This window comes from Festucalex cinctus, chromosome 12 (assembly GCF_051991245.1).
Source record: "Festucalex cinctus isolate MCC-2025b chromosome 12, RoL_Fcin_1.0, whole genome shotgun sequence".
Taxonomy (NCBI): Eukaryota; Metazoa; Chordata; class Actinopteri; order Syngnathiformes; family Syngnathidae; genus Festucalex; species Festucalex cinctus.
In genome coordinates this window covers 16,865,314-16,892,895 of record NC_135422.1, presented here as the reverse complement: position 1 = coordinate 16,892,895, position 27,582 = coordinate 16,865,314, and the positions used below count along the sequence as shown (strand labels likewise).

The 27,582-nt window shown below is 39.9% G+C and overlaps 1 protein-coding gene across 2 annotated transcripts in view; it reads left to right on the top strand.

Moving 5' to 3' along the window:
• The window catches only part of fndc3ba (fibronectin type III domain containing 3Ba), a 146,241-nt gene that overhangs the window by 7,250 nt on the left and 111,409 nt on the right, over positions 1-27,582 (top strand). Inside the window, exon 1 of one of the 2 annotated variants that reach the window (XM_077539745.1) lies at positions 23,895-24,022. The exons of the other annotated variant lie outside the window; for it this stretch is intronic. The gene's annotated coding sequence lies outside the window, so the exon portion shown is untranslated. Of the gene's footprint in view, positions 1-23,894; positions 24,023-27,582 lie in introns of those variants that run through there. 2 annotated transcript variants of the gene reach the window in all.

Here is a 27,582-nt window from a genome sequence, read left to right as displayed (position 1 = left end):
ACAATTAATTAAGAATACATTGAGTTTGATTATTTTGCTGCATGGAAAAAAAAAGTAATTCTTTCATTAGATAATAAAAATGTCATTTCTTTAGGTACATGTTAAATATCGCAATAATATCGATATTGCTATATTCAGCAACTATATCACATATCGCATGGTTTTCCATTATCGTGCCGGCCTATTGTAATGCATTTAATTGTATTGTATATTGCATTATAAATAGTATTGTCCATGACCAGCAAGTGACTGGCAACCAGTCCAGAGAATAGTTGGGTAGAAAAGTGTTTTGTTCACCTTGTCTTGTTTCTTAAATTTGCGAGTTGCTTTTTAGAAAAAATAGTCACGTTAATGGTTGGGAAAGTTTTTTTTTTTTTTTTCTATCTCCTTTAAGATAATAAACACATAAATGTAATGCGAATACAATGGTATTGTTCTGAGTGGTCATATTTTAAACATCACGTTTTTCCTTGGGAAAAAAAAGTTGTAATTTCACAAGAATAAAATAAGAACATTATTATTTGCTTCCTTCAATAAACATTTAATGTTGATAGAATAAAATGGTGATTTTAGAGGAATATATGTAAAAAAAAAAAAAAAGGTAAACTATTAAACCGCTAAAGGGGCATTTGTCAAAATATTCTTGGTCAGTGAAGGAAAATAAACTATCAACAACATCATGTTAAAGCATTTTTTTCCCCAAAATACAACTCTTATGTAACGGTTTCCCAACATAAATAGTCAAAAAAAATCTTGCCCTGTTCAACAAAAAAACAAAACAACAGAAAAAACACTTCATTTTCGTCCAGAGGAAGAAATTCTTAAGAGATGACGTAGCCCCTGAATAAAAAAATTCAAATTCAACTAAAGAAAATAGAAAATGTTACTTTTCCAGCATCGTCGACCAGGGAAATTTTGTCAAACTGAACGTGCTAATACTTCTTAAAAAAAAAAAAAAAGCAAGCTTCAGTGCTGGTCGCACAGTTATTTAGCGTTAGCTAGGTGTTGTGCAGGTAAAAATGGGGTCAGGGAGGGTTCCTGGTGATGCCGGTAAACTCGATCATGTCGCCCAAAGCCAAGCAGTGCTTTGTATTAGTTGCTTGTGTGTTGTCAGGAAAGAAAGATGTAGCGGCTCTCAGGTTACACGGACAAGACAAAGCATCCCTGCGTCGTGTGTGTTGCTTCCTGTAGGCTGGTTTTCTTTCTTTCTTTTTTTTTTTTTTTTTTTTTTCCCACCCCAAGCATCTTAGGCCGCCATCATGTCTCATGCAACCCTTTTGGAGCTTGTACAGGCCCATCAATTATGCGAACGACTAGAATCTGGCCAATATAGCCTGAAACTAAATTCTAAGTTTTTTTTTTTTTTTGTACTATCACGTTTGTGGTTATAATTGATCTTTCCCCCCCTTTTTGCTAGCGGAAAAAGCAAATGACGATTGATGCTTGGACAGTTTTTTTCCCCTCATCACGAACTTGTATCACTTTCCAGAAGAAAAAAAAAAAAAAAAAAAGGCCTGTCAGACGATTTAAATTTTTAATCACAATTAATTGCACAATTTTCATCCTTAAATTGTGATTAATCACACATCAATAACAATAATAATCAATTTTATTTATAGCCGCCTTTCAAGGCACTCAGGGTCACTATACAAACATAATTTTTTTGTGCTTGTTCGAAATGAACGATAAAAAGATACATTTCCAGCTCTTGACAACAAATGAGTGGATAAACATGCTTACCTCATGCAAATATATTAACTCGTTCACTCCCAGCCATTTTAACTGAGGCGACTGCCTTCGCTCCCGGCTGTTTTACTGGATTTTGGCTGATTTTGCAAGGCCCACAGAATATTCTGTTCTATTGCTATTAAAAACATGGAACCTAGCAAAAGAAAGATTAAAGTCTCTTCTTTCATCAGGAAAAAAAGTATATTTGTATCTGCTTACGTTTTGCAGCAATTAGCATTAGAGTATAGCTAAGTCTCATCATTATTAGCAAATCGATTTAAAACAGTGGGGAAAACAGCTTGTTGCAACATGGCCCTGGTGGATCTCTTATACCCTGCTGCCACCTGCTGGCCGTTTGTGTAATAACTACCATTGCTTCAAGCATTCTCTTCAGTTCAGAGGCTTAATCAAAGCCTTCTGTATGCTCTTGCATAAAAAACAAACATAAAAAACATATAAATACGTCTATGGGAGCACTGTAATATTTAAAATAGAACATATTTATACGTTTTTGGGAACAACTGAGTTAATTGATTGCAACATTTCAAATAGGAGTATACCTCTCTCCAGCAAAAGACATGACACAAATGACACAAATGGTAACATACCATTCAAAAACTGTTTATTTTTAAGTGTAATAATTTTGTCACGCCTTTCCGTAATAAATAAATGAATAAATAAATAATTGCATGAAATAATATGAAAGCAACCACAACCATCTTGCCATAGACATTACATGAAAGAGAATTATGCAGGATATTTCGTGGATAGTTTTTGACTTGTTGCTTTGCATGTGACACTAAATTTTTTTTGAAACGCAAACTTGTTTGTTGTGGCAACCTCTTAAGTATTCCCAACCCAGACGTTGTCACAAACTGGCTGTGTGTAGTATGTGTGCGTTCTTGATAACCTGCTGCTGCTTTCACTTTCCATTTCCCAGCATCCTCTTTTGCTCGTGTTGAAGTATCCCAGCATCTCATGTTTGCTTGCCACCGAGCTGCAATGTTTGCCCTCCTCCTCCTCCTCCACTCTTCTTTCTTTTCGCCTCCATGATACCACCTCCTTGCACATTCCCTGCGGTACCCCAGACCCCCCACCACCCCCACCAAACCCCCACCCCACAATAATTTCCTGCATTGTTGACCACCGGTTCAGGAGATAAAAAGAAGCCTTTCAACTTCCTCCCCCCCTCCGTATTTGAACATGAAAGCGCTTATGAACGAGTTTATTTGCACTTGACGACTGAGAATGGACGATAAAACCTCCCCAGAGACTTTTTTTTTTTTTTTTTTATGAATTAACTGCTGAGGGGGAAAAATAAATGTGATTATTGTGAGCAGATGACTTGAAAAGAATGTGAAAAATGCGCCATAAAAAAAATAATGGAATGTCACGTTTTTTCCCCCTTCATTTGAACAAGACAAAAAGTCTACATACCCTTGTTCATAAAAAGTCCATTTAATTTAATTTAAAAAAATCTTTTCGAGAGGGAATGTAAAAATAAACAACTAAGAGTGTGTTTGTACAAGTGTGCACACCCCCTTATCTGCCAAAGTTGAACTTCTTTGATTTAAAATGTTCATATGGCAACATATCAATAGTTCATGGACAAGCAAGAATAGGCTGCTCAGCTATTTTTTTTTCTAAGCACTTGAAATGCATGTATTACGAAATAAATTATATCGTCCCTGCAGCTGTGTGAGGGAGAGGAAGTAAGGAGGGCCAATGAAATGGATCCATTTTATGCATTCCACAAATTGGGAATGAAGGCTTCTTTTTGGGTGGCGGCCTGGGAAGGCTTCAGAATCATTTATTGTCAACCCCCAGGGGATTGGCACGGTTGGGGGGGGGGGGGGGGTTGGGGGTGGGGGGGAAATGATATAATCTTTTAAAAAAACAGCAATAATTGATATTTGTATATATTTTGACCAAAAATTTACTTATTTTATTCATTATATTCATTTTATTCATTTTATTCAATATATTTTATTAATTAATTAGATGATTAATCGGTGATCAGAATTTTATTCTTTTTTTTTTTTTTTTTCAAAGGTTTAATAATATACCTTAGCTTTTCTTTTTTTTTAATTTTCTTTCTTTCTTTCTTTCTTTTTTTTTTAAAGAGAGAGATCAGAATTTTATTCTACCAAATATAAGAAGTGACATCGGCCTAAACCCCCCCCCCCAAAAAAAAAAAACGTATTAGTCGGGCCCGAGCAATTATGAGGATAAATTATATAAATATTAATAAATAATAATAATAAATAATATCATACCATATAATCACAGTCAAACTATACACTTGATTCCTTTACATCTCTGCCAGTGTTTATAATTTCAAATGATTAGTTCTGCAACTTTCCTAGACAATCACAATGTCTCATTGTGGGGGTTACATGCTGACCCCTGCTGTACTGAAGCTAAATGAAATATCATATATTTAGTTATGATGAAATTGAAATACATACTGCATTCTGTAACTAGTGGTTACTCCAGACTTTTTTTTTTTTTTTTAATTGAAAAAATAAATAAATGTAACTGCGTCTCTGTCGTCTGTCGCCATTTCCCCCCCCCCGCCTTCTAACTGCTTATTTTTCCTGATTATACGGCGGGATGAGCGTTTATGCAACGTGTGCGTGCGTGCATGTGTGTGGAGGAAGTAGGTGTTATTGAACGCAAAGCCACATGTTTTATTGCTTTCCCTTGTTACAACACCCAGACTCCACCCTCCCCCTCTCAGGCATGCAAACTGGAGTGGAACCCAACCGTCCTTGTTGACCCCCCCCTCACCCCTCCCGTCCCCACATACCTGTCATTTTTGAAAGTCTTCTCCTTGAGCCTCTTTTGGCCTTCATCAGGTCCTCCTTGTGTTCCACTTGCGTTGCCCTGCACGACCACACGGGATTTGGATCGGATTGCCTCGTCTACCTTGTGAGAATGACAAATTTTATTGGAGCGAAATTACATTTACGTTTCTGAGAAAGGTTTTTCTACTTGCCTGTATTAGATGTAATTTTGACAACAATTGATTTGGCAATTATAAGGTTAGATTCGGGTGGGAACCCCATAATTACGCCATTAGCCTAAGGGCATAATTACCAAAGTTCGTGGTTCTCACACCAAGTACCACCCAAGAGAAATTAAAAAAGGACCGCCGTCATTCAAATACAGAAGCATAAATCAAATAGTAACTAGAGCTGCTCACAATTAATTTGGTAATAATTGAAATCACGATCATATGTTTTTTGGTGCAAAACAAGGAAATGTTTAAACATAAAGAATATAAAGACAATTTTTTTTTTGAAACACCATAATTATGCAAGTTTCTTTTGGACCAAACAATATTTATTAAATTAGTTATTTTAAAATGGAAAAAAAGGTACAAATACATTGAAACAATTAAAAATTAGTATTAATAATCTTTTATTTTTGTTCATGACTTTGGCAGTTTTGTAATTGTGGAGTGTAATGATTGAAATTGTAATTGAATTTCGATTAATTGCACAGACTTAAAAGTAACACAATAAAATAAAAACTTAAACACTCAATTCAAATGTTTTCCATGTAAAAGGTTAATTAAACATTGCACCAAGTAAATGATTCAAAACAGGCAGTTCCTCAAGTTTAGATGTGAATTGTTAGTTGTATGTAATTTCTTTTTTAAACTTTTTAAAGTATTTTAAATCTCATTGTTTCCCTCAAAAGAAAAAAAAAATCAAACTTAGAGCATTATTTCATGGTTTGCTTTATATTTAACTATTTTATGTATTAAAAAAACACATTTTTAGGCATATGTAAAATTCTATAAATCAAGGTTATAAAATCCTTTTGTAATTTATACATTTCCATAATTATTAGATTTTATTTTTATTTTTTTCCTGTAATTTTTCCTTTTATTTTAAAATTTCATCTATTTATTAATTTTTTTAATATTTGATTGGTTACATTGTTTACATTGTTACATTTGTTTTGTACTTTGAATGTTCTCTTGAAAGTTTTCACGATTTAACTATATTGTAAAAGAGATGATGATTTTATCTTTGAATTATTCCTTCATTTTTATTTCAGTGCAATTTTTTGGCATTCTAGTAGGTTGCAGTAGTTTTCCGCACACTTCTGCACTTGCTGGAGCTTCTTCTGCTGTTTGCATCTTTCGCCTCTCAAGTATGACAGCTGTCAATCAAATATTCTCTCCAGTCTCATCTCCTTTCAACAAACGCTCCCATTTTTGTTCCGCAAAAAAGTCCAATCTGAAGCGTGAAAACGGAGGAAGATTTCAAAACGGATGCCGGTATGCCGGCCGGACCCCCCACAAATCTCACACACACAGGCTGGCGGAAATACGCACCCACATCCCCGATCTGAGTGTGTGAAATCCTGAGGCTGATTGGGGAGGAGGAATGCAACCTTGTGACCTCCCGGCTGTGGGGAGGAGAGGAAAGGGATTGGGGAGTGGGGAGGGGGAGCACAAAGCGTATGCGTGTCTGTGTCAGGTACACTTGAGACAACTAAGCTGTGTCAGTATAACTGAAAAATGTTGCCACTTATTCATCTTTACTCTTTGGGGTTAACACACTTTTCCATATACACAACGCACAAGAACATACTCTCATTCATAAACACAAGGAGCAGCAGTGGGAGGAGTTAGTCATCGACTGGGGCATGTTAAGGACCATTCATGATTTTTCTTGTGCTGTGTAAAGCCAGTCTGTGTTTGTCGGGGATCACTTTTCTTTGTGGGGACAATATCCGGTCCACACAAGAAACCAGCGAGGATGAGACCCGTTCACCTGATTGTGCGGTGTTGTAGGAGTGTGACGATATATCGATATCGTGATGCTTTGTCTGCCGATAGATTATCGATACGCCTACGCAAGTATCGCGATATTTGTACTAGTTAATATGCAGCCACTATAACTGCTCCATTGTTCATGACTTATCGAGCAATTACTTGGCCGCTAGGGTGAGCGCCTCATAACAGTGGCGGTGAAATGGTCGGAGATCTTCAGGCGAAGAAGACTCATTTGTCTGTCAAGCAACTGACTCCGTTTTGTATACGTTTCTATGACAAATGTGTATTATATCTTCAATTTTAAAGTTTTAAAACATTTTATGTTTTAGGGAAGGAAAGGAAGGAAAGACAGAAAGGAAAAACGGTTGCGTATTCTTGTCTTTCTGGGTTAAAGAGAGAGTTCGGATTTTTTGACATGAATCTCCATTTCATCCTCACCTCCAGTGGTGTGCGATCAGCACTGACTTACCCCTGACAGCTTTCTGTGACAAGAGTTCTGGTCTGGTGTTGGACGAGAGGAAAATAGTCCGGCAAGTTGGCTGGGGCCACCTAAATAAAGCGTTTTTCTTCTAAAAACAATTTGTGTTCAAAAGAGTGATAGGTTTGCATACAAAACTCTCACTGGAGGTGAGGATGAAAAAGAGATTCATGTAAAAAAAAAAATTCAAACTATCCCTTTAATGTGGCCTTTCCGCATACAGGGAGTCCTCAAGTTAAGGGAGTCCTCGACCTAAGGCGTTTCGACTTGACAACGGTTATGCCCGGTCCGCCATTTTGGCTCCTCGTCCGCAGTGTTTTCCCCCTCATCTGCTATTTAGCCCTTAGCTAGCGCTCGCTTGTGCACTTGTGGGCGTATCTTTGGCTTTTTCGCCCTCTTTTTTGTTTTTTTGTTTTTTCCCCCCACATCATGGCCCCAAAGAAGAAAGCTACGTCTTCTATCAATGTTGGTCCAGCCAAAAGAAAAGCAATGAGCATGGAAATGAAGCTAGACATCATAAAAAGATCGCAGAAAGGAGAGACACCGACAAACATCAGCAAAGACTTGGGCTTCATTCATACAGCATATTATTTTTTACTATATTTTAGATTTTTATATGCTAATTATTTTGACGTAAATATTGACTTTAATGGGGAAATTAAGTCGAAATTCGGGTTACATCACTAGCGTAGGAACGTAACTCGAGGACTCCCTGTATTATGGTGATTATAGTGTTTGTGATCTTGCCTTTCTCTGGTAGTGTGGCACCGCTATTGATTTGCCAAATTGATTGGATGAAAATTTTGATTGGTCGGTCTACGTATAAAGTCAAGAAATGCTAGTGTGCGTACAGTGCGTGTATGTATTTTTTATTGTATGGCTGTTATAGTGTGGCATTGAAAGAAAAATGAATGTGTTCATGCGTTTCTGGGTCAATGTGGCCTTTTCACATATTGTATTTGTGATCTTGTCTTCCTATTAGAAATGCATCGATCACAATTTTCCGGCCGATCACCGATAACCGATCTTTTAAAAAAGTCTAACCTGCCGATCCCAATTTCTGCAGATGCCGATTTATTATTATTTTTTTCCCCATAACAAGCAGCGCATACCTTCAGTGTTCCAATCTTATTTTATTGGAAAACATTGAACAATATCGGTGAAATAATACAAATGGGTTGTTTTAACTGCGCATGAATTTTTTTCTCTTAAATAAAAATGAAAATACTATTTAGTCGTTTCAGCAGAAGAGGAAAAGTGGCTGACTTTTTCAGACCTTTGAGGAAGGAGATGAGATTGGTGGAAAAGATCAGTTCATTTTTAAGGGATCACCGATCTCCCAAAATTTAAGGAAATTGGGGCCGATCTGTGGGTGCACCCTTACTTGCTATGATTGTGTGGCTTCGTTATTGATTTGCCAAATTTAGTGGGAAAATATTTTGACTGTTCTAATGTAGCTGGGTACATAGGGTACATTTTTTCTTTGTGAATACATTTTTGTTGGCCCATTAAAAAAAAAATATATTTTTAGTGTGACACCACTTTTGATTTCATATTTATTGGACGATCGTTTTTATTTGTTCAAGCAAAATGCTAGTGTTTGTTGACATCTTGCTTTAATTTTATTTAGGGCTACATTTTTGGCTCTGCCACTAAAAAAATGATTGCGTATTTGTCGCTGTTCTTGTCTTTCTGTACAAGTGTGGCACCAACCTTGATATCACACCTTGATACGAATATAAATGCTCGTATGAGCTTTTGTGTGTTTTTTTCAGGTCACCGTGACAAGCCTTTTTCAACACACACACCCTGAGCACGCTTTTCACGGCTCATTAAACGTGCGCGTGTGTGTTCTTGACTCGGCATCTTAATTAAGAGCCGTGTCATGGAGGCGCGCCGAAATCATTAGCTGCCGCCGTTTCCGCGTCGCCGCTCTGCATAAACGGCATGGAAAAGTCTAACCGTCATGTCTGTCTGTCGGCGAGATTTACGAGTACAGTAACAGTACACTCGCCGGTGGAGCGTATCTGTTGCGTTGAATTGCGCGCGGAACAATGACGTTCGTTTTGAGTGACGGACGCGAGGAGGGCCGGCGAGGCCAGACCGATCTGGCGCTGACGGCACGTCTCTAGTGGGCACGGAAAAAAAATCTTTTTATGACTTTCTGAGGTTTATGGCGCTCAGTTTGTTTGCTTGGAGGCACAAACACTTTTTGTTTGGTATGTCCGAGTGGGCCGCTGCAGCTGCACACGAGACACAGCTTTAGGTACACCTGCGCAATGGAATGAAACTAATACGAGGGATGTACGGCACAATTCTCTGCCATGATGGAAGAATAATACTGCTAATTTTACATTCAAAATTTTATCATTTATTATATTTTTGATTTATAAGGGATGGGAGAGTATTGAATGGGGTGGCATGGCTCAGTGGTAGAGTGATTGTCTCCCGATGCAGAGGTTGTCGGTTCAATCCCGGCGCTTGTGACCGTTTCGGTGTCCGTGAGCAAGATACTGTTGCTCCTGATGGATGGATGGATGGATGGACGAGTACCGAAACCGGGTATCTGTATCGAGCCAATAAGGTCGTTTTACAATCAGGAACTAGAAATGTGAAGAATAGAAAAATGTCATTGCTCTCAGCTATTTTCACTGGCTGTTTTGACTGATTTTGCAAGGCCCACACGTCTTTCTATTCCTATAAAAACATGAAACCTACCAAAAGAAAGATTAGTCTTTTCTTTCATCAGGAAAAAAAGTACATTTGTATCTATCTCTGTTTTGCTGCAATTAGCATTAGAATATAGCTAAGTTTCATCAATATTCACATTTCTGGTGAAAACACGAACAAAAAGAGCTCGTTGCAACATGGCCCTGATATCATACTCTGCTGCCACCTGCTGGCCGTTTTTTTTTTTTTTTTTTTAACAACTGTTTTGAGCCACCTCTTCATGTCAGGAGCTGCATCAAAGCTTTAAAAAAAATCGAGTCAAGGACAAAGTATTAAACGTTTTAACACGTATTTGGGTTTGAATGAGTTAGTGACTACTTTGTGCTAACTTAACTTTCAACGTGAGGCTTTTTTTGACGGAGCTCTCGTGTTGGATATACATCTGTGCAGGCTTGCCGACCAATAATGACAATCATCAATTCATAATAGGGTCTAACGTGTGTGTTTGTGTATAATGTAGACCTGCGATTGTGGTGCGCTGCATTGGAGTTGGTCAGCTGTGAGCGCTTGGTGTTTAAAAGTGGAATCCAAATAATATGTTGCAAATATGCTGAGTGTGCACTCCTCGTGCTCAAGCGCTCAGCTGTGAGGAGGATTGTTCACTGTCTGCCAGCGAACACTCACACTGTATTGTTGCGTGTGTGTGTGTGTATATTTATATACTGTACATGCGGTGATGTGTTGGAGCCAACACATACCTTTGTGACTGCTTCATGTATGTGTGTTAAGGAGGAAGTAGCTGTGTTTTTTTTGTTTTTGTTTTTAAACTGAGCACGCTCATCCATGTAGGACAATTTAGCGGGAATGAGAACTTGCCAAAGCCGCTCGACCGGACTGGACCACCCCCACCTTCACTACAAGCCTGTGCAGACGCCCCCCTCCCCTCCCCAAAACCTGCTGCATGGGTGGCGGTCGGTCTTTTGACGGAGAAAGGACTGGTTCCGTCACGGGACCAGGTTAAGGCTGGAAGTAGGGCACGAGATCAGTTGGGGGGAATGGGGGTGGGGGCTGGGGTCTGTTGCGCTGGTGCCATTTGACCCAAAATGCACACTGCCAACCCAGCTAGGCATAATAGAGCCTTCCAGTGTGACGTCACATTTAAGTGCGCCCCTTGGAGGGCAGGGCGGCAATTTGCTTGTTAGCAGCTAGCAAGCTAAGATAGCTTGAAACGTCGATATACAGCAAGACAAGTACGGACACAAACGATTTAATGAATGACAATTTACAACATGAAAGTAGTGATCGATGTACTGTTTCAAGCAAAAACATACCTTAAGCTTCCGCTTCCACTTTGCCTTCCAACAAACTCCTTTTTTGTAGCTAGCGGCTTCAAACGGCTGGTTTCAATGAGTCGCAGTAATGTAGTGTCGTACTTGTGACACTTGACATATTTCCCACCTTTTAATGAAAACGCTCGCTGAAAATCAAGCTCTGTACATTCATTTGTTATGGGATGTTTGCCTTCCGTGAGGCGCAGAGGAAGCTAAGCAGTGACGTTAGCTGAAAGGGTCTATAAAGTGGTACCTTGGTTTTTGCTCAGACAGCTGTTCCAATTTACAATGAGAACTGTGTACTTGGGAAGTACTTTCTTAGTTATTGAGAATGTTGAGAAACTGATCTAATGTAGGGCTGTCACTATTGAATCTTTTTCAAATCGATTATCCTATCAATTATACCATTGAATGATGATTGAATAATCGCTTCCCTCCCCTCACCCCCAGGATTTGTTTTTTTTTAGTAGTGAATGTATCTACTCATCATTTATTGTCTCACATTACTAAACGCCAACACAATTAGCTTATGCTAACCGTTTAGCAATCGCTGTTAGCATTAGCTCGTTGGCGATTACATTTAAGGTAAACAAACCATTTAGTTCAAATGTACATCGTTAGAACTACATTACAATGTGTAATAATGTCTTAAAAGTCACTTACAGATGATTCTTCAACAATAGTCCATGAGTAAACATCTTCCTTACAACTTCCTATCCACTGTGTGCGTCTACAAAAAAAGGTCCGTGTAATTTTCAGTCCAACCTGGTTGACTTTCTTTCCCAATTCCCAGCCCTACTTTAATGGTTCTGAACGCTTGCCAAATAGTGCTCTTGAAGCAACAAGGTTCATTTTGGAGCGCCTCCGTCCTCCATGAACCAGGAAATAGTAGGAAGTTTGGCCTTAAAGTGTCGTTCTACAGGATATTTAATCCATTTCCACTTTATTATTCCTCACAAGGGTTGATATGTAATCCTCACATTTATTTCAAATGTACACCAGCCTCAATAGTTGTGCGTCTGATTATCTGCACATTTGCCAAATAGTGCTCTTGTCGTCACTGAGGGAGTTTTTGATTTGAATGAGAATTGGGGGGGGGGGGGGGGGTGGTGAAGAGGAAGAAAATCTGGAAGTAGTGAAGAAGATTTTGAAGAGAAGTGAGTCAGGGTCATGTGCTTGTGGAAGAGTCGCCACTCCCTCCCGCGTTGGAGGATTCACAACAACAACAACACCTGTCGCACACAAAATGATGGCAGACTTTACAACATGACAGTGATGATGATGCTTCCAAATATGGACAGGAAGCAGAGTGTGTGGAATGGCGTGTGTGTGTGTAGGGGGGTCATACTGGGGGTGGTCTTGGCTGATGTAACAGCTGGAAACCTGACTTGTGATTGAAGGAATGTTGTTGTTAGGTCACTTTGTCTTGTTGTGTTTAGACTTCCACTCCTCCACGCCCACTCGTTGACCTACATTACTCCTTCACTTTAACTCCTTTGCTCTCCTCTGCCATGAATCGACCACCTCCTTCCCTCACCGTCTGTTTACGCCTTTCTCCTCATTCTCCCCCCACTCAAACCCATTCCTCTTTTCTTACCTCATCATGCCTTCACGCTTCCTCCTGCGTTTCTCATCCGCTGCCTCTCCTGTGTCCTGTCGTAGTCTTCAACCTTCTCCTTATGCTCTTCCTCTCCTTTTTTTCCCTCTAGTGTAATTTAGCTGTCTCCTCCCGGTCTTCTCTTGTCCAACCTTTCCTCATCTGCTCCAGTTCTTCTCCTAGCTTCGTCTCCGACCTTACATTGTCGAGTCTCCTCATCTCCTGATCGCCTTCTTTTCGCGACTTTTTTTGTCTCCTTGGCAATCTGTTTTGGCCTTCCTTGCACTACTCTTCCACTCCTCCTCTCGCAGCCAGCTTTTCCTCCTCTATTTGTAGCTTATTCCCCATCTTATCCTCTTTCTTCTCCTCTCCTCGACATTCTCCTTTGCCTGGCTCTCCCCTTCTCTATCCTCCTCATCTCCTTGCCTACCTTTCCCTACTCCGAGTCCTCACGCAGCCTCCTCCCTATATCTTTATCTTCAACTTTCCTGTGGCCTCCTCCTTTCAAGGGCTCATCCTCACCTTCCCCTGCTAGTTTTCCCCTCGTCTGTCCAGTGCTCTGATGCTCCCTCCTCATCTCCTAGCACCTTTCTTCGCTAACTCCTCTTTTTCTTAATCATCATCTAGCCACCTTAGCATCTGCCTCCTTTAGCCTTCTCACACTCTATAATTCCTCCTCGTCTTGCCAATTTTTCATCCTTTGCTCCTCTTTCTGGCCTTCTACTCCTCGATGACTATCTTCCTTATCTTGTCACAGACTCTGCTCTCTTTTCTTCCCTACATCCTCTCTTCAATCTTTGGCCTCCTCCTTTCTGTCTCCGCCAACAATTTCTTCTCTTTTTGCCTTCTTCCCATCGTCTGCTACTCTTCCTTCACCGGCCTTCTGCTCCTCTAAAAGTCTTCACTTTTTCTGTCACAAATCCCATTTATTTCTCTTCTCCACATCCTTCACCAACCTGCTCCACTCTTCCTTCCCTGGCCTCCTCCTCTAGCAGACAAAAATTCCTCTCCTTTTAACTTCTCATCCACTGCTCCTCTTTCTTTGCCGACCTTCTACTCCTTTTCGCTTCTTCTCTCACGTATCCTGCTCACTTCTCCTCTTTTCTCCCTTGGCCTTCTCTTTCTCTTGCTAACAACAATTTCTCCACTTCTAACCAACCTCTGCTCCTCTTTCTTCACCAAGCCTTCTCCAGCTCTCACTACCTTCACCTCCTCTCCTTCCTTCTCCTCCTCTTGGCTTGCTCCTCCCCGTCTCATGACCTCGTCTTCCTCCTCATATTCCTTCTCCTCGCCTTCTCAGTGTCCTCCTTTAGCCACCCCTATCTTATCTTCTTTCAGAACTCCTAATCCTCGTCCTTGCTGCTCTTCTTCACCTCCTTCCCTACTCTTGCCCACTTCTCCTCTTCCCGCCTCCATCTCGCAGCCTCTTCTATCTTTTCCTCCCCTTTCTCCAGCCTCCTCCTCCGTGGCGTCGCAGCGACGTGGCTATGTGGCAAGCGCTTGAGCCGTCACGGCTTTGGCGCTGTTTTCCGCCCGCTGGCCTCCGTCTCGAGTACACACGCGTATTTAAGACACACACACACAGACAAGAGCCTACAGCTGTTCGGCTGCAGGAGGAGGGATGAGGGGCGGTCTCCGCTCCAGATGTGCGCTGGAGCGAGTTTGTCCAAAGTGAAGCCAGCACGGGGGATGGTTGTCAAGATGGCCAGACGTGGAAGACATGTTTGCGTGGCTCGGTCGTTTGTATAGACACGCGCGCACACATTGAGGCGCAACTGACTGTCTGCACTGTGACAGGCAGGACTAATGTTTGCGTAGGAGCAATAACACAATTAGGATTCCTCGCATTTCTCACTCCACACGCATTCGACCTATGATCCCCCGGCCCCCCTTCCCCTTCCGCCTCCGCTGGCCTACCTCAGACAGCCAACAGGTTGATGCGTTTGTGATTGTTTTATAGCTGTAGCTGGTGTGCAAAAGTGTGTAAAATAATCTGTCTGGCTGCCAGGAAGATTTAAGATACCGGCATTTTGTCTGTGCTCAATTACATAAAAGGAAATCTTCATTTCTTCCAGTAGATTATTACAGTAAAAAAAAAAAAACTTGAAATGTGCTCGTTCTGCACAAGTGACCACGCACAATATTTCCATGTGTGTGGAGGGTGTTGTCCAGATCCTCTCTCGCCCTCCCTCTATGTGTGTGTGTGTGTGCGTGTGTGTGCGTGCGTGCGCGTTATGTAACCGTCGTCTCTTCCTGAGAACGAGGCCGCCGCTGCCTCGTCTTCTTCGGAGCCTGCCGGTGGGGCTTCATCGGCCCGCCGGCAGGCTCTTTTTTTCTTTTTTTTCCCCGGCAGCCGGTTTGGAGTCAAAGCGCCGTGTTTTGACAGGGAGCAGGAATGCAAGGGAGGCGGAGTCTTTCCAGGAAGTGCATGGCAATAGCGAGGGATCCCGGATTCTTTTGGCCGCGCTCGAGTTCCCTGGAAGAGAAGGAAATTAATTGGAAACTGATTGCACCTTTTTCCTGCTTGTCACATTATTTTCGCACCCTGTGATGCAGATTTTTTGCTCAAGCAGGATTTGCAAGAACACTTATGATGCATTTTATTTTCAGAATTTGTAACAGTTTTCTTACTGACATGCATGTGACATGCTTTTGTCAAATATATGAATTACAAAGTGCACTTCTTCATTATTATTTTGGCCACTATTTACACTATCAAGATTCTGTAATTTTTCTTGCATTCATTTCCTTTTTTCTTTGTTTTTTTTAAATTGAAAATTAATTGTAAAATTATTTATTGTAATTTTTAAATTGATTTAATTTAAAAAAATTATTTTATTATAAATGATTATCAAATAAATGGACTAGTAAATTATAAATAAATACAATAAAAAAGAGAATTAATTAAACTATTTTCCTTTTTATATTTTTTGTTTGTATTTTTTAAATGTCATCTTTGAGTGACCTGGCCAAAATCACCTAATTTTACCAACCATTGCATTAGCCTCATCCTGCCCAATATTGGGCTAGCCTCATTGCAAGTATGGATTTTGTTCCCATGACGACCAAGGTGGCGATAGCGTTGAGTCTACTCCAGTCCTTTTCAAATGGGGGATGGGTCCACTTGGAGGGTTGTGGTGCGATGCCACAGTTGGGTTTTTTTGTGGCCATACTAGAACAAAGTGTAACTGCACATCCACTACAGTAGGTGGCAGTGATGCTCTCATTGTCAGAGTGTGTGATTGGAGTATTAGCTCCTCTGCAGGGCATACGTATAGCAATTTTATAGACAAATGATACTATTTATAGTCACAGCAGAGATTTTATGGGGGGTGGGGGATGGGAGGTTAGGAATATTGACTCCTTCTGGGGGGGCATTATAAAAAAAAGTGAGCTCCCACAAGCATAACATGGATTATATTTTTACTCATGGAGGTATTACTTCATCACCCTGGCCTTCCAATTACACTTGTTTGTGAAACATAAATTTCCTTAGTTGATGGGTATGCAGTCACTTCAGAGATGCAATTATTTGCATGCAAGTAATTAAAAAGCCACTTTTTCCAATATATTTTACTTTGATATGTGTCCAAAAAGTTACTTGGCAGCTATTCTTAGAAAATGGGCTCAATGAGAGCATTGGGTTGAATGCATGCACGGTGTGGAGTGCTTATTTAAGGCGACAAAGAATGCACACTCTCACCCATAACAATGCCCTGTTTCTCTATCAAAGGTCATGTGATACAGAATGTTGCTTCATGAGCCTTTTAAAAAAAGTACGTCCCAAAATAAATCACTGAAGTCACTTGGTCATCTGTTGTGGTTGGTATTCCTAGAAAACAAGCTTGATTTGAGCTCCATACACATGGATGCTCATTTAAAGGAGGCACAAAAGTGCTGAGGACATCTTTTTTTTTTTTTTTTTTTGAAGTGGGACACGTCCCGACTCGTCGGCGGCCGCACTTTTCAGAATTCTTGGCATTTAAAAAAGGCAGCAGAGAGGCAGCAAATGAAAGAGTGGCGAAGAGAGCACAGCTCTATGAAAGAGTCGTCCAGGGAAAGTATAATTGCGACTGAGACGCCCTCTAATCTGCAGCACAGCTTTGCGAGGGCCCATCCGGAATGTTCCGCTCTCGACAAACGGGACCAGTCAAGTGAAAAACTGGTGGTGGACTTGGGGGGAAAATAAAAAAAATAAAAAATAAATAAATATATATATATATATATATATATATATATATATATATATATATATATATATATGATAGATAGATATTAGGGGTGTTAAAAAAATCGATTCGGCAATATATCGCGATATTACATCGCACAATTCTCTTTTTTTTTTTTTCTTTTTTTTTTAACATCGCACAATTCTCGAATCGATTCAATAGGCGGCCGAATCGATTTTTAAACATCCATTTTTGATGGAAAAATATTCAACAAAACGTCTTACTTACGGTTAGGGTTCACACCTTAATCATAGAAAAATGTTAAATTAATTCATGGAACATTAAGGCTTAATATTTTATTTAAAAGCTGTTCAAATATGAAACAGATGACAACATGTTAAATACAGTGACTCACAGTTATGACTGAAATTTCAGATAAATAAATAAAACATGTTCATACAAATCTTACAGTGTACATGTACAAGTTTACTGGTTAGTATTTTCGCAACAATCGATTTATAAATTTTTGTCGGGATTAATCGGTATTGAATCGAATCGGGCCCATTAAAGTGCCTTTTTTTGTTTTTTTTTTGTTTTGTTTAAACATTTAGTAATTTTGTATTGTAAGTGCCTTTTTCCACAAAAACAGCATGTGGGCTTCAACTGCCTTTTCCCCTTCTTCATTTCTAATTTAAATAAAATCGATTTTTGGATATTAATATCGATTCAATTAGATTAATAAATGAGAATCTCGATTCTTTTATAAAAAAAATAATTTTTTTGCACACCCCTAATATATATATATATATATATATATATATATATATATATATATATATATATATATATATATATACACTTTTAGAATTTGAATTGACAGTTTTACCTACACCATGGAAGTTATTTTTTGCATTATCACAGGTTTGTTTGTGTGCAACTTCCTGGTCTGTGTGTTGCCTTTCACACTTCCCTTTAAATCTGAGATTTTTTTTGGGGGGTGCTACAAGCTCAGTGTGAAATCATCAACGCTGACTATTTAAGCCAGAAATGTTCCTTTGTCTAATTTTTATTATTTAATTTTTTTCTATTGTGAACAGTATGAAGTCAGCTGGACGAGTAGTATCAAGTTTGTCTTATTAACGGCGGGATGACGTGTGTGTCTGTGCGTGACTAAGGACATTCTGCAATGCCTCCTGGTGTAAAGATTAACACCTGCGTCTTCCCCATCAAATTTTAGATTTTTTAAAAATCACACCATGCACTAAGGTCACTTCAATGAATGCGGAAAGCAGTTGTCGCTGTTGGTCGTGATGCATTGTTTAAAATGGTGTTTAAAAAGCTAAGATGTCAAAAAGTTGATATATTCCACATGTACATGCCTTCTTTATCAACTGCAGTTTATTTAAAAGAGACGTTTATTCTGAAAAATACATTTAAAAAAAAGTAATTTGCGAAAATGGAATCTATATCTGCCAGTTCCAACTTGTCTAGCTTTATTTACTTAAAAAAAATGTTGAGCGACAACAAGCTAAATATACATCACATTTCCAAACTCATTACTTCTCGGGAAATCAAAAAAGTGACATCAATGACCACCTCTTTTACAAAGGTCCATGGTGTCCATAAATCAATCAATCAATGAGGAGTTTAACAGGCAGAAAATAATCTGAATCTGATGGGAACGTTGCCCCTGCGAACATGGCTGCCCTGGAAGCACGTCTGTTAGCCGGATGTAGTGCGTACGGTTTATCTGTGACAAAAAAGTGGCACTGCCCGGAAACATGTCCGCCGTTGATTGTGCCACAGCGCCAGTAAGCAACAGTGGCCAATTCTGGAATTAACTGACTTTGACAACTACTGTCAAAGTGGCGTTCGGAGTGGACTGGATACTATTTTGGTTTTTTTTGTGTTTTTTGTCTGTTGAATCTAAAATCCATTAAATCCAGGTTTCACTGTACGTCATGTCTATTGTTATATTTCCAATGTGTTCATTTAATATTTTTGTATGTGCTGCCACTTCCCTCGTATATATGAAATTGAACGTTACTATCTTTAAGCCATCAAGATCATACAAGTTTTTAATCATTGATGGAGATCTTTGTTTTTTTTTCTTCCGTCTTCTCCCTAAAATTAGTTTCTTCCTGATGGGCTCATTTGCATGCAGTCAAAGAGCGAGAAATGGTTCGTGGTCGGTTTGTGTGATGTGGCCCCATGACCGAGCAGATTGCAAAAAAAGCCACACAAGTTCACCTTTTTCGACTAAAACCAATCGACGTGTTCAGTTTATTGTTTGGTTTTCCATGAAAGTGCGAATTAGATGCGCAGCTGAGCTTCCAAATTACAGGCGTGACATTTTCCAGGGTATCCACAGGTCCTTAAAAAAGACACGTAAATCTTAAATCCGCAGTTCAGTGGTCTTAAAATGCACAATAAACAAAATTGCTTTATTTTGTGTGGAATATGGTCATATATATTGGACGGGAGGTGTTAAATTTGGTTTGATCACAAGAGGAATTCAAATGTCTTCAAAAGTCCGACCTATAATCCCCAAAAATCCCATATTAGGTTCATTTACAAATATTCTGCCTTTGAAGTTAAAGTCATAATAGAGGCAGGATGGAGCCTATGCAAAATTACTGAAATCTGATGAAAGAAGACCTTGCTAGGTGTGTAGTACTTTTTTGGAGTCTGGTTCTCATTGGAACCTTTTTAGCTCCAGGAAATACACGAATTAAGAATTCCTTGAAAATGAAATGTGGGCATGCTTTGACAATAAGGGTGATCCGCTTTCATTGGTGCTAGTTTGTTTGGATGCAACTTCCTCGTTTGCCCCAAACTCAATCTTGCCCTACTTTTGAGAGAATGTTTTGTCTCTGCTTCCGGTCTCAGTCCCAGGCTTCCAGGCATTGCCAAGAACTCACAAGTTCCTGGAATTTTACTTTTAAATGTGGCTTGACTTTTTTTTGGGTAATTTTTTTAATTAGCTTTGTCTGTGTAAAACTTTTCTGTGGCCACTTCACACCATTTGATTTAGCATTTTCTTGAGGTCCAGGAAGCTTTAAAATGCATTTGTAAATGTGCCTGATTTGAACATTTGTAGTTCTATAAAGTACAAAGGTGCCCTGCGATTGGCTGGCAACTAGTTCAGGGTGTACCCCGCCTACTGCCCATAGCCAGCTGGGATAGGCTCCAGCACCCCCCGCGACCCTTGTGAGGAGTAAGCGGTTCGGAAAATGGTAGTTTTGGAGTATCTTTGAACTGTCAAAAGTTAATTGATTAATCGACAAGTATTGATTATCAAATTAATTGACAACTATTTTAATAATTGAGTAATTGTTTGGAGCCATTTTTTTTTTTATTTAAAATTGTCCAAATCTTCTGATCTCAGCATATCAACAGTAATCGTTCGCTGATTTCTGTAGTCCTTCATGACAGAAGACGGGTTATCTTCTGTTTAATCAAAATAAGACATTTGTTTTTACTTTGGAAAACAATGACCGAACTGGTAAAATGGTAAATCAATCCCCCTTCATGTTTTCTAATCACTATATGACTACGAAGTACGAAATAAACACAAATTACTGGTTATAAACTAATCTGGAAATTAGTGTTGTTCCGATACCATTTTTTTGGCCCCCAATACCGATTCCGATACCCAGCTTTGCAGTATCGGCCGATACCGATATCATACCGATCCCTAAGGTTTTTTTTCCTCAACATGAAAAAGCTGTCCTGCCATTGGTTCAGAGCATTCAAGGGCCAATAGGATATCTTAGCTCGCCATACAGTGAGCATGTCACATATCAGTGAACGTTGTGCACGAGCAAGACACAAGATGCTGCATCCAAAATCTTATACTAGCCTTGGAATTAATGGTATCGGCTAGGGGTGTTAAAAAAAAATCGATTCGGCGATATATCGCGATACTACATCGCGCGATTCTCGAATCGATTCAATAATCGGCAGAATCGATGTTTTTTTTTTGTTTGTTTTTTAGGATTCACACCTTGAGCATGGAAGAATGTTATATGAACGGAACATTAAGCCTTAATATTTTATTTTAATGCTGTTCAAACATGAAACAGATTACAACCTCTATAAGACTGAAATTTCAGATAAATAAATAATACATTTTCATATAAATCTTACACTCTACAAGCTTACTGATGAGTATTTTCTAAATTTGAATGAAAAAAATCACAACAATCGACTTATAAATTCGTATCGGGATTAATCGGTATCGAATCGAATCGTGACCTGTGAATCGTGATACGAATCGAATCGTTAGGTACTAGGCAATTCACACCCCTAGTATCGGCATGTTACTTGTGCGTAGTCACCGATACCGATACCACTGTTTTAATGCAGTATTGGCACCTCTGCTGATACCAGTATCGGTATCGAAACAACACTACTGGCAATATCCAGATGGATATGGATATTACATATCCAACTGGTACTTCTCCACAATAATTTCATCGGGAAAAGGCGGGACATTCTGTACAATAATGCGAGCTGATTGGATGATGCAACATTCTACACGTTTGTGTTAACCAATCACGGCCATGTATGAAAATGCGTTTGTGTTCGTTCTTGTCAAATAGGCCGAAAAAGCACGATCATCTTACCAGCTCGAAATGTACGAAGCGCCTCTCACTGTTCAACATTCAACAAGGAAACGGTGAGAATTCTGCGAGAACAGAATTAATAGCAGCGTCCATTCGTCCATGTTGGGTTTGTTTGTTAGCCCCGGCGTCAGCGCTGGCTTCGTGGTTTAACGCAGTCACAGTTGCATATCCCACCCCCCAAACACAATGTCGCTCTGTGATTGGTCCAAAGCACCAGTGGTTCGTGAACGGCGGTTATCTGCGGGAGCGGTACAAGATGTATTCTCCGGAGTTTGTGAACTCACAAATACTGCGAGAATTCATCTTGTGAACGCAAGGTTAGTTATAAACAGTAATCATGGGAAAAATGCTTTTGTAATACAAAATAAAAATGAATCTGATTAATAGTATAATCGACTGAATAATCAGAGTAATCAATTCTAAAAATATTTGAAAGTGACAGCACTAGAATATCTTGCCATATTTTGAGGGAACGTTTCACAATTTCCCCATCTAAAGCAAATGTTTTCCACCATTTTGGGTCAACAGAGGCCACTGAAAAGAGAAGAGAAGCTGGATTCTTCCACATTAAACACATCTGATTGGAACCGCTTTTTTTTTTCTTTTTTTTTTAAATGTCCCTGAAGTACCGAAGTACCAAGAACCAAATGTTGCTGGAGTGCTCCGTTCTTTTGAAAATCTGGCCATACTTCTAAGGCGATGTTTTGTTTCTGCTTCCAGTCCCAGTCCCATGATTCCAGGGGAGTACTGAGAACTCGAGGTTCATAGAGGCTAACTTTCAAATGTGACTTCACTTTTGTTTTGGTTCTATTTCCATCTTCCTAGTCTGAGGTTTTTGCAAGGGTTTTAATACTTAAGGGACCCTTTGTGGGTGAAGTATCCTGCGTTGAATTCATCTGATTGGAACCACAGGAAGTACCAATAACTCAAACTTCCCCAAGTAAAAAAAAAATAAAAAAATCTTGCCCTACTTGTGAGGGAAGGTTTTGTTTGGGCTTCCACTCTTATCTCACATCAATGAAACGTTTGGAATGAAAATCAGTGACGCTTCACATGCGTTTTTGTCCAGGCGCCCCGTCCGTCTTTTAAAACCCCCAAACACCCCCCCAAGGATGTGCGTAGATCTGTAGGTACCCGGTTTAAGACGTCCTGCGCGATTGTGTGTTTGTTTGTCCTGTGAGTGAGGTGTCCATTTTCATTCCGCTCCACCCGTTCGTCACCGTGGACGACGTATCATTACTGCAATTACAAGGCAGGAGGATGGTTACGGGTGCGCGCACGCACACACACATACACACAAGCACTCATGCAGTCGCTCAATGCAAACACAGTGGCTGCATATGCGCTGCTGGCCTATGTGGGAACCTTCCAAAGCTTCCATCTTTTATAAATCCTCCCTCTGTCTTGCACAAGTGTGTGTGTGTGTGTGTGTGTGTTCACTTCAGCGCAGCATTCCTTTCCACCCTTTCCCTAAACCCCCCTTTGCTGTATCTCCATCTCTCCTCCACTCCACCTCGGCTAAGAAGGTACTCACACAATCTGAGTTTGTGTATGTGTGTGTGTGTGTGTGAGAGAGAGAGAGAGAGAGAGAGAGAGAGAGTGAGTCCCTCCTTCACTGAATACCTTTTGTAAAATGAGCCGGGCTTGAATGGGAGTGGTGTCGGTGGCAGTTTCCCACCATATTTAGCAGCCAAACCCCCCCCCCCCCCTTTTTTTTTTTATCTATACATACACACATTCACACATATAAATGTCTATTACCTATTAAATGTTAGTGTGGTAAGTTTGAGGACTGCCGTTTCGCCCTGTTGATTATCCAATGAGACAAAAAAATGGAGTATTTCAACAGTTTAACTCATTCTGACTCCTTCTGGTGTTTACAATTTGGTCACAATGGGGACACACATGAAGAAGACTTTCACAACTAATGTAAGCAACTCAGGGGCACAAAGTGCGTATAAACCTGCCGCGCCATGATCATGACAGCAGTGCATGGTGTGGAGACGCATGGTGCACGTCCCTCTCTGGCTGAAGAGAGAGAGAGAGAGAGAGAGAGAGATGTATTTTTTTCTATGTTGGTTTAGGACACTTAACGTAACCCATGCTGATCGGCAATTCGGGGAGGCATTTTCCGATCATTTTTACATGCCAGATGCATACTTTACGCCCAAGTCAACCTCTGAAAATATATTTTTAAAAAAACAAAAAAACAATCGCACCAATAATTTGTATTTTATGAATGAATAACGTCGTTGTCGTCCTCTCTGCTCTGTACAGCTTAATAGCGCTATAAACGCTTATACTCTCGGTCCAACATCGCTTTCAGATAATGTCACCTTTCTCGCAACTATTACTATAATAACCATGTTCTTGGCGGAAATCCATTGCCATATGTGGTAAATCAGGTGCAAATTTGCTCCAAGCTGTCAGTTTTGTGGGCGTGTTTGCGCCGATATATGATTAGAGCAATATCCTTAGTGAATAGGTGAGTAACTGGGCGCAGACTGCGGGTGCAGTTGTGGTGCAGTATGCCGCGCTATTACGTAGCGCGTTCTTAGTGAATATACCCCTCAGTAAGATGTTGAATTTGTTGTTGTTTTTTATTGCAGAGGATAAAGCATATATGCGTGTGAGTATTTTTATACGTCTGACTGTTCTATGTTGCTACACTCAGACTGTTTGTGTTCTATTGGCTGCTAATGCTGGTAGCAGGCGCTGTATTATACATTGTCTGTAATTATTTCATTTTTTAAAAATGTCCTTTATTAGGGATTTAACATGATTTCAAGGTGACTTGTTGATGTTGGTGTTGGCAGCAGTTTGTGACTATCAACTAGCTAGCTTCCATCAAGCGCTAAAGAAGCTATTTGTTAGCTTGTCCATTTCACATTGTGTGCTCGGATTAAGCTAGCGAAAGTGAAAGTTGTTTGGTTGTTTTCAAAGCACGTTTCATTCCCCTTTTCAAATGTTTATTTTCCCAGTGAACTTCAACTGGGATTGACATTAAATGGCTTGAAGCCTCTTTTATGAGGAACTGTTCACTATCTGCCCAACGGCTGCTTGTTGTCAAGTCAGCTGAGTTGTTCGCCGGCGTATCCCGTTTGTCAGCCGCATCATTTGCGCTGGGTGAAAAACTCATCAGCGCGCCTCCTGGAAGGCCACTTAATGGCGGCAGACAGCAAAATGAGATTAGAGCAAGTAACCACCTCGACCAGACAAAAGCTCACCTATTCATTTTGAGGCTAAGTTGGACTTAACCTTTTTTGTATTTGCTGCAAATGCTCTTAGAAGTGGCCAGCAAAGCTCCTTACCCCACGACGTGCAGTTTTGCTTGTGAATATTCAAAGTGCGCTCATTGTGTGTTTGTATATGTTTGTGTATGAGTAAGCGCTGAGGTCATTTTGAGCGTCTGCGGCTTCATTGCTTGTTTGTTACTTTTTACTCACACACACACTGGGAGTTGACACTTTGCGACAAGGATAGAAGTGTGTGCCATAACACAGGTATAAATAAAATGTCATATGTATTAACTCTTTGACTGCCAGGCGTTATAAAAACAAAACAAAAAAATCCACAGTGCCAGCCGCTTTTGAGCATTTTAACTCATCTTTCAAGGCAAAAAGAATATTGTTTGCCTTTACTACATATTCAATGTGGCTACGAAATGAAAGATCGCATTCCATTAATTGGAATTTTACTAATCATCATGAAACGTCTTTGGCAGTCAAAGAGTTAATTATGTGTATAATACATGTTATTATATGTCATCGCTGTTGGGCGGAATCCTCACATATCCCAAAATGGCTACGTTTCAGGAAACCTTACCCTTGAGTTAACAAGTTCAAGTGCAAGTTCATTATACCTTATATCAACACAACACCATCCCAAAGTCAAAAACCCTTTAACACTTAAATAAACGCAAACAAGTTGCGCTTACATCACTTTCCCAAAGTATTTTTCAAAGGTCTTAGAGCCATGAGTGGTGCAATCTATAAAGCAATGACTTAGCATTGCCGTAGTTTTTATGATGAAATCATAGGTAGCAAAGCCCCACCCCTACACATTTGGTATCATTGGAAAGCTCTGAATGTCCTCTATAGAGCACAAAAAGAGTTAATTCAATCGCATACACTGGGTGGGAGAAATTCAGGTTTTAAAAAGGTCCACTACAGAGGACAAAATTTAATTGCTGGTCGTCAGGAGGATACTCAATAACACTTTTTAATAATATCATGCATTTTTTTAACACAAAGTCAAGTGTTGTGTAATAAAACAAAAGTAACTTTAAAACGTAACAGGTGTTTAAGGATAGTCGTGCTTCTTAACATTCTTTATTGTAATACATGTCACTATAAAAAAAACAAACAAACTTTGAACTGCTACATGTGCAATATTCTCTATACATTTAACACAGTGTAGATCTTTATTTCAACTTGATGCTGTTTGTAAATGACGATGTTCCCTCTCACCTGGTTTATTTAGATCATTCTTCTTCTTTTTCATGATATTGTGTATTATTTCGAGCGAAATTCCACACTTTGGGATCAGAAAATTCTTCTACTCTTCTTCTTGTGCCTGGGAGGTGGTTCTCGTCACATGTCGGTTACGATCTGTGGCGTCATCGTAGTTTGGTCCTCATTTTTGTCACTTTCCAAAAATGACAGACAAAACATGTCACCTTTGGAAAAGGTTGGGGCTACTTCTCTGCTAAGCTAACTTTAGAGCTTGCGCGTAACCTCTTTCTCTTCGTTCTCTCTCCTCCGCCTTGCTCTTCTCTTTTTTTCCTGGCAGCGCAGCGAGTGGTGTTACCATCTGTCTACGATGTGTCCTGGAAGCTGCATCAGCGCGCATGTGTGTGTGCGTGCCTGCGTGCGTGCATGCGTGCATGTGTTGGAGGCAGGATGGCCAGGCCGAGCTGGGAGCGGGGCTCGGCTGGAGAAAAAGACTTTGCGGTCGGAGCGAAATGTGTGATTAAAACTGTCGAGGCGGAGCCAACAAGGCAAGGGTGACGTTGGCGTGTGCGTGCGTGTGTGCGTGCTTGTGTAGGGGTGTGCGTGCGTGTGTTTATGGTTCAAGAGTGCGAGCCGCAGCTGTGTAATCTACTAACCTTCTTGAAGACCTTGTTGGTGCAAGAAGATGTGCGGCTGGACAGCTGTGTGTGTGTGTGTGTGTGGGGGGGGGGGGGGTTATGGCATTTGTCAATACTCATTACCAGTGGGGTGTTTATTTATGCAACTCCCAGTTGAACTTTTCTGTCAAACTAGTAATAAGAGAATTTAAAGCAACCAAACAAATGCCCGCCGCTTAGCTTATGCTAAGTGATAAATGGAAAATGCCATTGCTGAGCTAATGATTAGCATCGCTAGTGGCGGACATTTGAACATGAGGTGGCGTAACACTATATATACTCACAATACTCACAGGCATATATATGGTCTTTATCCCTTGTGATGAAATGTCTAATATCACAGTTGTACTTTTATAAATAGCATTCTATGATGCTTTATTTAATAAAACACACAGTAATTACATCTTGACTAATTCATTGCGGCTGTTTCTGGTGCACGCCACTTGGCCACCAGAGGCAGTATTCTACAGTCATGTAGACACAAACAAAGAAGAGTTTCACAACTACCGCAAGTGGCTCAGTAAACTGCAGGAATCGTAATTTTTCCACGGAGGATAAAGAATATATGCCTCTGAGTTCTTTATTGAATTAGCAATCTGGCCAGATTTGCCAAAAAAGACGTGTCAAAATGATGAGTCTGGTTGGAAAAGCGACTTCAACCTGAGTACACAATACATCAAGAATGTTGAAAAATTGGATGATGGGTTCCTGGGAAATTAAATTTGTATTTATTTTTTTTCAAAAGGAAGGCCTATTTTAGGAAACATTTATTTGTAGAAAATCTGGTCAGAGAAAGCTTTCAAATTATACTTAAACTGTATAAACTAATTATTTCTCAACATGTATAAAAATATCTACCAAAAAGCTCAAAGGGAGCATAAATTCTGAGAGGTTCTCCAAGTCTATGCATCAAAATTAGAGTAATGTTTCAAACAGCAACACTTGCCCTAAAAAGTAAAAACTCGACATAAATACTGACTAAACACTGTTGTTGTTATTCATAAGAGCAACGCAGGCAGTAGAATAGGTCATGTACTTTAGTAATCCATTTCACCCCTGAA